Here is a 10,429-nt window from a genome sequence, read left to right as displayed (position 1 = left end):
TCATATTATCAGGTTTTATGACAGGAGAATTACAAAAAAAAGGGCATTAACTTCTTATGGAACATAGGCTTCGCTGATTATGCCAGCATTTAATGCCCATCCCCAGCTACCCTTGACCTGGTAACTTGACCTTCTTGAACTGCTGCAGTCTATTTGTCTTACATAGCCTCGCAATGCTGTTAAAAGAGGGAGGTACGGGATTTTGACACAGCAGCACTGAAGGAATGTTGATATATTTGAATGACTCAATGGTGAGTACTGTCGAGGGAAGTTTGCAGGTAACACCATTCCCAATTATCTGCTGTGCTTGTTATTCTCAATGATGGTCATTGTGGATTTGGAAGGTGCAGTCTGAGGAGCCTTGGTAAGTTTCTTCGCTAAGTTATAAATCAGGCCTATAGGACCAGTAGTGAAATAAGGATTTGTGACAGAGATAATGGAAACTGCAGATGCTGGAGAATACGAGATAACAAAGTGTGGAGCTGGATGAACACAGCAGGCCAAACAGCATCTTAGGAGCACAAAAGCTGACGTTTCGGGCCTAGAACCTTCATCAGAAGCTAGACCCTTTCTGGTGAAGGGTCCAGGCCCGAAACATCAGCTTTTATGCTCTTAAGATGTTGCTTGGCCTGCTGTGTTCCTCCAGCTCCACACTTTGTTATCAAGGATTTGTGGCAGCACAGTACCCCACAATTAGCTACTAGCATTGGATCCGTAACATATGCAATTTGGTGATCAGCAGTGGGCAGTGTTGCTTAATGAAAGAAAATCCATCCAACCCCAAGAGAAAGAAATGTTTTCAGATGACAAGTGAGTTTATGCTTTATGTTATTAGTTTAAGAATACTCAGATAATCAATAGCTACATAAGCTTGAACTTATGGTGGAAGATACAGCTAGGCAAATGCAGTACTCTACTAAAATCATAACCACAAATCTTTTATGAGGTTCAGGAGAAGTAGTAAGAAATTAAAACTATTCATGCTTGAAAGATACAAAGTTCTTAGAAAAGAAGAATTTCTGAAGAAGGGTCCCGACCCAAAATGTCAACTTTCCTGTTTGTCTGATGCTGCCTGGCCTGCTGTGCTCCTCCAGCTCCACACTGAATTACCTGTGGAGGAAGATGTGTAACGGGTTTTGGTGCTCTGTGAGTAATGTTAAATATCCCTGAGGGCAAGGGGAAAGAACTTTAAATGAGGGCGAAGGCTGGGAAGCATAAAGATAAAAAAGAAGCACATACAATCAGAGTGAGTGTCACTGCAATGACCTTCAGGCAAGGCTACCATAGTGAAGTCAAAGACCACTAACTTAATGAGTACCAAGGCTCTTCTGTGGAAATACAATAGGAACAAATGGATAATTCAAAGGATTTAGAAGACAGTGTTTGACAGAAGAAGATGTCAGAGTTTTAGGACAATAATGGAGTCAGAATTAGGCAACTAAAACTGTAGATTTAGTGGGAGTCAAGGAGGATTTGTTAAGGGAGCAGATATAGAAGTTGTTTTGAAAATTTGGGGAAAGGAGTTCCTTGTCTAAAGGCTTTCAGTGGAATGAGGGTCTTTTAGATAAGTCAACGGACTAACTATTCCATTCAGCAGGAATAGCATGCTTCTTCAAGGATGTCCAAAATACAAAAGATCCTCCACCACAGAAAGGATTTAAAGAAAAATGGAATCAGGGCCAATGGTCCTCAAGCTAAAGCCATAACAATCCACCAAGTTCAAAAAGAATGCATTCTGAAAGAATTTTGAAACCTATACATTGCATGAATTTGTGAAATCAGAAAACTGGACGAAGACTAGTAAATGTTAAAAATAATTAATTAAGTGAATTTGTGAATGTGAACTTTGGGTGATAAAAGGGTGGTGGAGATGTTGTATCAGTAATGGCTTTGAAAAGAGGGCCAACAAACTGATAAGGACAGGGAGAATATGTTATGAATGCAATCCAGCAAAAATCATTAAAGAAAGGCTATTAAAGCTTCAATAAGGAAATGATAAGCTAAAGCAAAGGTGGGCCCATCACTGGACAAGGCTTGGGAATTTATAAAGGGGAATAGAGAAATGGTAAAGAAGCTAAGCCATTAGTTTGTATCTGCTTCCTCTGAGGAAGATACAAACAATCTCCCAGAATGAGAGGTCACAATGACGATGGTGAATGAGGATTGGCAGGAAATTAGAAATAGGAAGAAGATTATGCTAGGGAAATTAATGGGGTTGACAATTGATAGATCTCCATTACCTACATCCTAGATAGTTGAAGGAGATGGCTACAGAGATAGTTGTTGCATCTTCCAGAGTTCTTTGATTCTGGAATAATTCTTGTGGATTGGAGGGTAACAAATTTCAGCCCACTATTTAAAAAGGGAGTGAGAGACACAAAAATAAGAGAACTACTGACCTAGTAGGAACTGCAGATGCTGGAGAATCTGAGATAACAAGGTGTAGAGCTGGATGAACACAGCAGGCCAAGCAAAATCAGAGGAGCAGAAAAGTTGATGTTTCAGGCCTAGACCCTTCTTCAGGGTCTACGCCTGAAACATCAGCTTTCCTGCTCCTCTGATGCTGCTTGGCCTGCTGTGTTCATCCAGCTCTACACCTTGTTATCTCAGAACTACAGACCTGTTACCTTTACGTCAGTTACAGGGAAAATGCTTGTATTTCATATAAAGGCTGCGAAAAAGACATTTGGATAATAATTACATGATTGAGCATACTTAGCAAATAGGAAATTGTGTTTGACAAAAGTTTTGGAGTTTTTTGAAATTAATACCAACAAAAGGGATAAAGGAAAGCCAAAGTACAGAGTAACCTTTGATTTTCAGAAGGCTTTTGATAAAGTCACCAACAGCAGTTTGTCTTCTGGTCAACATGGTTTGACGGAGCTCCTGAGCCTGGAGCTCGTCTGCTCCATCTGCTTTTGCTCTTTTTTCCTTCTTTCTTTTTTTTTAAACTTTTAGCCTTACTTACCTTCTGTGGAGAGCTCAGACAGCATCAAGTTGTCCAGTGCATTGGAGGTAACATTTGTTCCCAGGGGCAGCGGCAGAGGGAGGCAAGGCCCAGCAGCTTCAGCAGGGTCTGCGTTGCCGAGAATGGCCCACCGTGGATTCATGGCAGTGGTGCGTTGGTAGAGACAAGATGGCACCAAAGAATACTGATATGGTTCTGTGGCAGCAGCACGACTCGAGGCTGGCAGACTGCTTTGAGGTGGTGATGATCTCAATATCAGGGTAGAACAGCCTGGATCTAGGCCCATGGTTAAGCACTTAAGAAGGACTGTAATGTTGAACTTTTAACTTTATTTCTTTATTTTTCTACTTTATACTCAAGTTTTTGCATCTAGGTACCTTTATATCCAAGATGGCGACTTTGCACACTATTCACTGTACTCCTGTGTCCTTGTACTTGACTGCACATGACAATAAAACCTAATTCTAATTCTAGAACATTGAGTGCAGTTAGGTTAGGAAATGGATGGATCTCCACATGAGACTGACATGAATTCACCTAAGGGACAGAAAAGAGATAAATTCATCATTCTCATGTTGGCAGACAGTTAGTTGTAGAACACTGCAAGAATCAATAGTTGGATGCCAGCTGCTCACAATCTATATTAGCAATTTGGAGGTGGGGATCAGACATCATTCACTTTTGAGGAAGAAACAGATGTGCAGAATATTTCTCAGGCAGTGAGAGGTTGGAAAGTGTAAGTATATGACAGGGCCTCAGCGTCCTTGTCGATAAGTCACTGAAGGCTAATATGCGGGTAGGAAGGCTTGCAGAATATTAGCCTTTATTGCAGGAGAAGTTGTGTAAGGAAACAGTGAAGTCTTTCTTCAATTATGTAAGAGCTTAGTTAGGTCACACGTGGAGAACTGTGTGCAGATTTGGTATCTGGATGGATATCAATGTCACAAAGGGACCACAACTAATGTTCACCAATTCCTGGGTTGCTGGGACTGTCCTCTGATGACAGTTTAAGCAAACTGGGCCTGTATTCTCTAGAGTTTCGAAGAATGAGAGGTGATGTCATTGAAACTTACAAAATATTTAAAGGGCTAGACAAGGTAGATGCAAGTAAGATGTTTCCACCTTGATGGGGAGTCTAGAATGATAGACCATAATTTAAACATAAGGGGGATTCCTCTTAGGTCAAAGGTGCAAATTTATTTTACTCAAAGGATTATGAACCTTTGGAATTCTTTACTACAGAAGATTGTTGAAGCTCAGCCTTTGTGTGTATTTAAGATAGAGACTGACACATATCTGATTAATTTAGCATAACAAAGTGTGGAGCTGGATGAACACAGCAGGCCAAGCAGCATCTCAGGAGCACAAAAGCTGACGTTTTGGGCCTAGGCCCTTCATCTGACGAAGGGTCTAGGCCCAAAACATCAGCTTTTGTGCTCCTGAGATGCTGCTTGGCTTGCTGTGTTCATCCAGCTCCACACTTTGTTACCTTGGATTCTCCAGCATCTGCAGTTCCCATTATCTCTGATTAATTTAGCATACAGGGTTATGGGATTGCAGTAGGTAAAAGGCACTGAAGTGTTCAATCAGCTGTGATCGTATTGAATGGTGGGGCAGAGTAAATGGACAAAATAGCCTACACCTGTTGTTGTATTGTATGAAGTAGTATGGGTGTTTAGAAGGATGAGTTGGATTGGTGGTGGGTGGTATCTGATTGAAACTTACTGAAGCCTGGATAGATTGGATGTAGAGAAATTGCTTCCACTAGTAGGAGAGATGAGGGTCCAAGGGAATAATCTCAGATTGAAGGGATGACCCTCTGGAATTGAGATGAGGAGGAAGTTCTTCAGCCAGTGGTTGGTTAATCTGTGGAAGTCATTGCCACAAAAGGTTGTAGAGGCCAAGTCATTGAGTGTATTTAAGACAGAGATTCTTGATTAGAAGGAGATCAAGAGTTATGGGCAGAAGACAGGAGAATGGGGTTGAGAAACATAACAGCGATTTTCAAATGGCAGAACAGACTTGATGGGCCAAATGACTTAATTCTACTCCTATATGTTACGGTCTTGATTATGGAGACTCCATTAAGTTCCACCAAAATGATAATGTAATTTAGTCTTGTGAAGTAAATCAGGAGTCTAGTTTGAGATCCCAATGGGGTCAATCATGTCATCCCTGACTCTTGATAACCTTGGGAATTGTATCTAACTAAAATGTTGGGTTGCCAACTCTGAGGAAGCAATTACTGATTCCCAATGAACACATGTTCTCATTGTTCCTTTCCACCCAATCCATGTATCATTTGCAGGAAACCTGGTCAGGCCAGATTCCAGAACTCAAATACATACAATATCGATGAAGTATACAGACAACCCATTCAAAAGATGACCAAACTTTCCAGCAGCTAACCTCATACACCATGTTGTTGGTATAAGACAATCAGACTCTTTCATGATCATTGACCTCATATGCCCTGAAAAAGCAGGACTTCACAACCTAAGAACTGAAATCAGTACATTAGCTAGTGCCGTTAAATTACCACCATGAATCCTGAAAGACATCTCCATCAACAAGTGGCTCTTCAGGGTATAACTTATGTGTAACTGTTCTTCAGTGTATGATGGATAGCCAATTCTGTGAATTGGCAGAATTGTGCCCCAGTGCCAATATACAAACTCATTGCAGCTCCCTGAAATGTTTTTACCAAGCAGATGCCAGTTGTCCAGCAGTAGCAGTACTACAGTTTTGCACAGATCTTGGTATAGTCATAATTTACAAGAGTCAACTATTTCTAGTATGGCATTACTGACAGCACATGACCCAAGTGAACTCATTGAAGTTGAAACAAAAGCAGAAATTGCTGGCGTAACGCAGGAAGACTCTGATGAAGAGTTACCAGACTCACAATATTAACTCTGCTTTCTATCCACAGATGCTGCTAGACCTGTTGGGTTTCACCAGTAATTTATGCTTTTGTTCCAGATTTCCAGCAACCACAGTTCTTTTTATTTTGTTTTAGTTGAAGTTGAAGATGTTTTTGAAGCAGATCTGTTACTCTTTGGCCAGAGTCACTGTGAATAGTTACTAACAGCAACTGTCAAAGATGAGAAACTGTAAGAATTTCAAAAGACCATTATCCAGAGGTGGCCTGACTTAAATTTCATTAAGAAAGTTCCCGAGAACATTTATTCATTTTACATAGTATTACATGAGCTATTCCAGCTAATCCTGTAATGTATTCAAGTATCAATTTCCCACACCACTTGAAACAACATAATGAGGGATTTAAGGCAAATACCATTTTGAGAACACTGGTCCCATGTATTGCACAAAACGCAAAGCAAATGTAAGAATTCTCTTGTGCCTTGCAGTTGTATGGTACGTGTTCAATACTGCTTTTGAGTGTCATGTAACATCTGGATTGACATAAGCGTAATCACCAAATATTATCAATGTACTGCAACAGTTCCAGGAGGCAGTTCACTACAACCTTCTGAAGGGCAAATAGGAATGGTCAACAAATTCTAGTCTAGCCTGCAAAGCCAACATCCCATGAATGGTTGTTTTCTTTAATTCATTGATGCAATTTTATTAGCAAAAAAGCAAGGCATAAGCTCAGGCCTAATTCTCAGAAATAAATGTGCTTTGATTATGATATCAATGAAATGATACAGGTGTATTCAAAATAGTTTAATGAAAGGAAACAGGCATATTATTGGTCATGAACCATTGAGTTATGAGAGAGTCAGAGATTTTAATATATGTTCTTGCTTGAATAGAAGGCCAAAAGTAGAGTAGTAGAATCATAGAGGTCTACAACAGAGAAAAAGGCTTTCAACCATCAAGTCTGTGCCAGTCAAAATCAATCATTCAACTATTCTAATCCCATTTTTGAGCAGTTAGCGATAGCCCTGTATATTTTGATATCTCAAGTGCACATCTACATTTTTAAACGTTATGAGGATTTCTGCCTCTATCACTCTCACAGGCAGTGAATTCCAGATCCCACCACCATCCAAGTGAAAAACAACTTTCTCACAATCTGTCCAAAATACATGTATGTCGCCTTAAATCTATGCCCCTTGATCATTGTTTTCTCCACTATGGGGCCAAGTTCCTTTCCGTCTACCCTATCTTTGCCCGTTATAATTTTATGCATTTCAATCACGTCCCCTCCTCAGTCTTCTTTGCTCCAAGGAGAACAATCCTGGTTTATTCACTCTCTCTTCCTAATGAAAACTCTCCTGCCCAGGCAACATCCTAGAAATACCCCCTGCGCCATCTCCAGTGCTACCATGTCCCTCCAGTAAAGTGGATTTCAGAACTGACTACACACAATACTAAAAATGCGGCCTAACTAATATTTTGTAAAGGCTTGGAGTGGTGTTTTCAAAATCTAACCCAAAATACCGGTCATTTGTATTGATCAATCTTTGCTTAAGGAATTGCTTCCTCACATCAGTTCATTCTTCTTATCTGTTCTTTTGTTCTGTAGCCAATGTTTAAGTTGAAGTAGTTTTCCACTGAACATTTTATTCCACTTTCTGTCTTCCTGTAAAATGCTTATCTCAGTAATATTTATTTATACTGTTACAAAAACTTCCCTTTTACCTGCTCCATTATTAAATCCTGCTACAAACATCATCTAGTTTAACAATGCACCTAGGGAGTCCCACAATGATCAGCCAGTGTCAACATGGTTTTACAAAAGGGAAATAATTTTGATAAATTTATAAGCAATCTTTTGATGATAATGTGATGAGGAAAGTTGTTTGAGGGGATCCTAAATTGCAACAAAAAATTGAACGCATGATAAGGACTTTTAATTGCTATCTTAACATGCATGGAGGATTGGTTAATGGACAGGAAGCAGAAAGTAAAGATAAACAGGGAACTTTCAAATTTGCAGGCTGTGACTATTGAAGCATCTTTAAGATCAGTGTTAGGCCTCAGCAATTTACAGTTTATAATAATAAGTTAAAGAAAGGGAGAGAAACAACTTATGCAAATTTGCTGATGAAATAAAGCCAGTTGGAAACGTAAGCCATAAGGCGGCCACCAAGAGGTATGAAGGAGATATAAACAGATTAACTAAGCGGGCGACTTGATATGATCATGTCTGATCACTCAACTCAGGTCCCAGCTCCCACTTTCTCCCCATACCTTTTGATCCCTTTAGCCCTAAGAATTACATTCATCTCCTTCTTGAAAACATTCAATGTTTTAGCCTTAACCGCTTTCTGTGGCAGACAATTCCATAGGTTCATTACTCTATTGATGTAGAAATTTCTCCTCATCTCCGTACTAAATGGCTTATCCCATAGCCTTAAACTGTGACCCATGGTTCTGGGCTCTGTGATCATTGGGAACATCTTGAACAAGTTGGGCCTTTACTTATTTGTGTTTATAAAATCCTGAGAAGAATTGATAGGGTGGATACTGGGAACATTTATCCTCTTATGGTGATTTGAACTAGGGGACATCGCTTAAAACTAAAATGTTCCCTATATAAGGCAGCGATGAGGAGGAATAGTTTCTCTCAGGCATCAATATGCTGTGGAACTTCCCAGAAGGCCGTTGAGGCTGAGCGAATGGAGAGAGAAACAGTTAATGTTTTAGGCTGATGACTCTCCAAAAAGTCTCTCATCTGAAACACTAACTCTATTTCTCTCTCCACATATGATGTCAGACTTGCTGAAAATTTCCACTGTTTTCTGCTTTTGGGTAAATATTACTAACTTGTTTATATCACAAAGACGGGAAGCATTCATTCATGGGAGTCATTCGTAGAAAGTGGAAGCAACTCGAAGTTAGAGAAAATTCATGGGACCTGCAAATAGATTTATGAACAAAATCCAAATAGTAAGAAGTGTATTGCCAGAAATAATTGCTAAGAGGGAGTTAACTGCTGCATTTGAATCTTGGGACAAACTTTTGCTAACAATCTGCAGCTGGAATTGCATGCGTCACAGAGATTATTAACTTCTGAAGTTTACAGGACACAAAGTTGTCCTGACAATATTATAAACTGCTGATGTTTACAGGACACAAGGTTGTTCTGACAATTACCTGGTGATAACATGGCAGATCATGATGAAATTTTGTACATATTTGGTCACGGTAGCTTACAGTGCTTCTTACAGCAGATTTATGTTACTAACACTAAGATGCCTGTCAGGGGAAGGAACCTAACCAGTTGGGTGCTAAAATGCAAGCATTTGTGACAGTATTACATTCAGAAAAAATTTGGGTAAAGAAAGAAAAGAAAAAGATGATAAAAATCTCAATGCAAATCCCAGATGATTAAATCATGGAGATAGGACAGAGCTGCTGATCTACAAACATTTCACAGAGACAATGTATGGTATGAACAATTTGTGAAATTAACCTAATGAACCAGGTCAAAGTAGGATACAAGCAAACAATGCAGATACCAGAAAACTGAAGGTTAAAGTAGGAAGTGCCGAAAATACTCAGCAGCATCTGTGGAAAGAAACAGTTACCACTTCACATCAGACATGACATCTCTGGAACACAAGGGAAGTAGACATTTGATGGATTATTGACTGGAGAAAAGGGAGAGGGTGGACAGAACAAAGGGAAAGTCTTGGGTATGGTAGAGGGTGGGAGAGATTCAATAATAAAGATGTCATGAAAGGAAAGGTAAAGGTGCAAACCCAGAAATTGCTGAACCAAAATAACTGCACCCAAAAATGTTAACAAAAACAAGGTTGCTGGAAAAGCTCAGTAGGTCTGGTAGCATCTGTGAAGGAAAAAACAGAGTTAACATTTCAGGTCTCAGAACTCTGAGGAACTCTGCTTTCTCCCCACAGATGCTGCCAGCCCTATTGGGTTTTGCTTGCAATTTCTGTTTTTGCTTCAGATCTCCAACATCAGCAGTTCTTTGTTTTAGTAAAGAAAATGACAATAGTTGTAGTAAAGAAACAAAGTTTAGAGCAACAGTTAATGGCAGGATAATCACAGCTCTATCTGAAAGCAAAGTATGAAAACAAGACACATACTGGCACTTGGAAAAAGGAGGAAAAAAATCAAACTGGAACTCAGAGTTCATTGCTTGAAGCTATTGAACTCAATGTTGAATACAGAAGACAACAAAATTGGAAGATGAGATTCTATTTTGTGTGTTATAAATCAGTTAGTATGCAGTATATATTTTAAGAGAAATGCTAACAATATCAGCACTGTATCATGGTAGGTGACCTAAGGAAAGAAAAGCCTCAGTCCCCATCTTAACTGGAGCTACTTAAAACATGACACACTGTTGAAAGTGCACTACTGCTTTAAACATAAAGCTGAATGGTGGGCTGGAGGGCCTGTTTCCATAGTATATGACTCCATTAGTCCAGACACTGAAGTCACCGTGACTGTGCTATTTATATATATCAGGAGCTGTAATAAATGTCTGTTGAATCTTTCAGTACTTCTTTGTCCATATTCAGC

This window comes from Stegostoma tigrinum, chromosome 16, assembly GCF_030684315.1.
Source record: "Stegostoma tigrinum isolate sSteTig4 chromosome 16, sSteTig4.hap1, whole genome shotgun sequence".
Taxonomy (NCBI): domain Eukaryota; kingdom Metazoa; phylum Chordata; class Chondrichthyes; order Orectolobiformes; family Stegostomatidae; genus Stegostoma; species Stegostoma tigrinum.
This window is presented reverse-complemented; position numbering follows the sequence as displayed.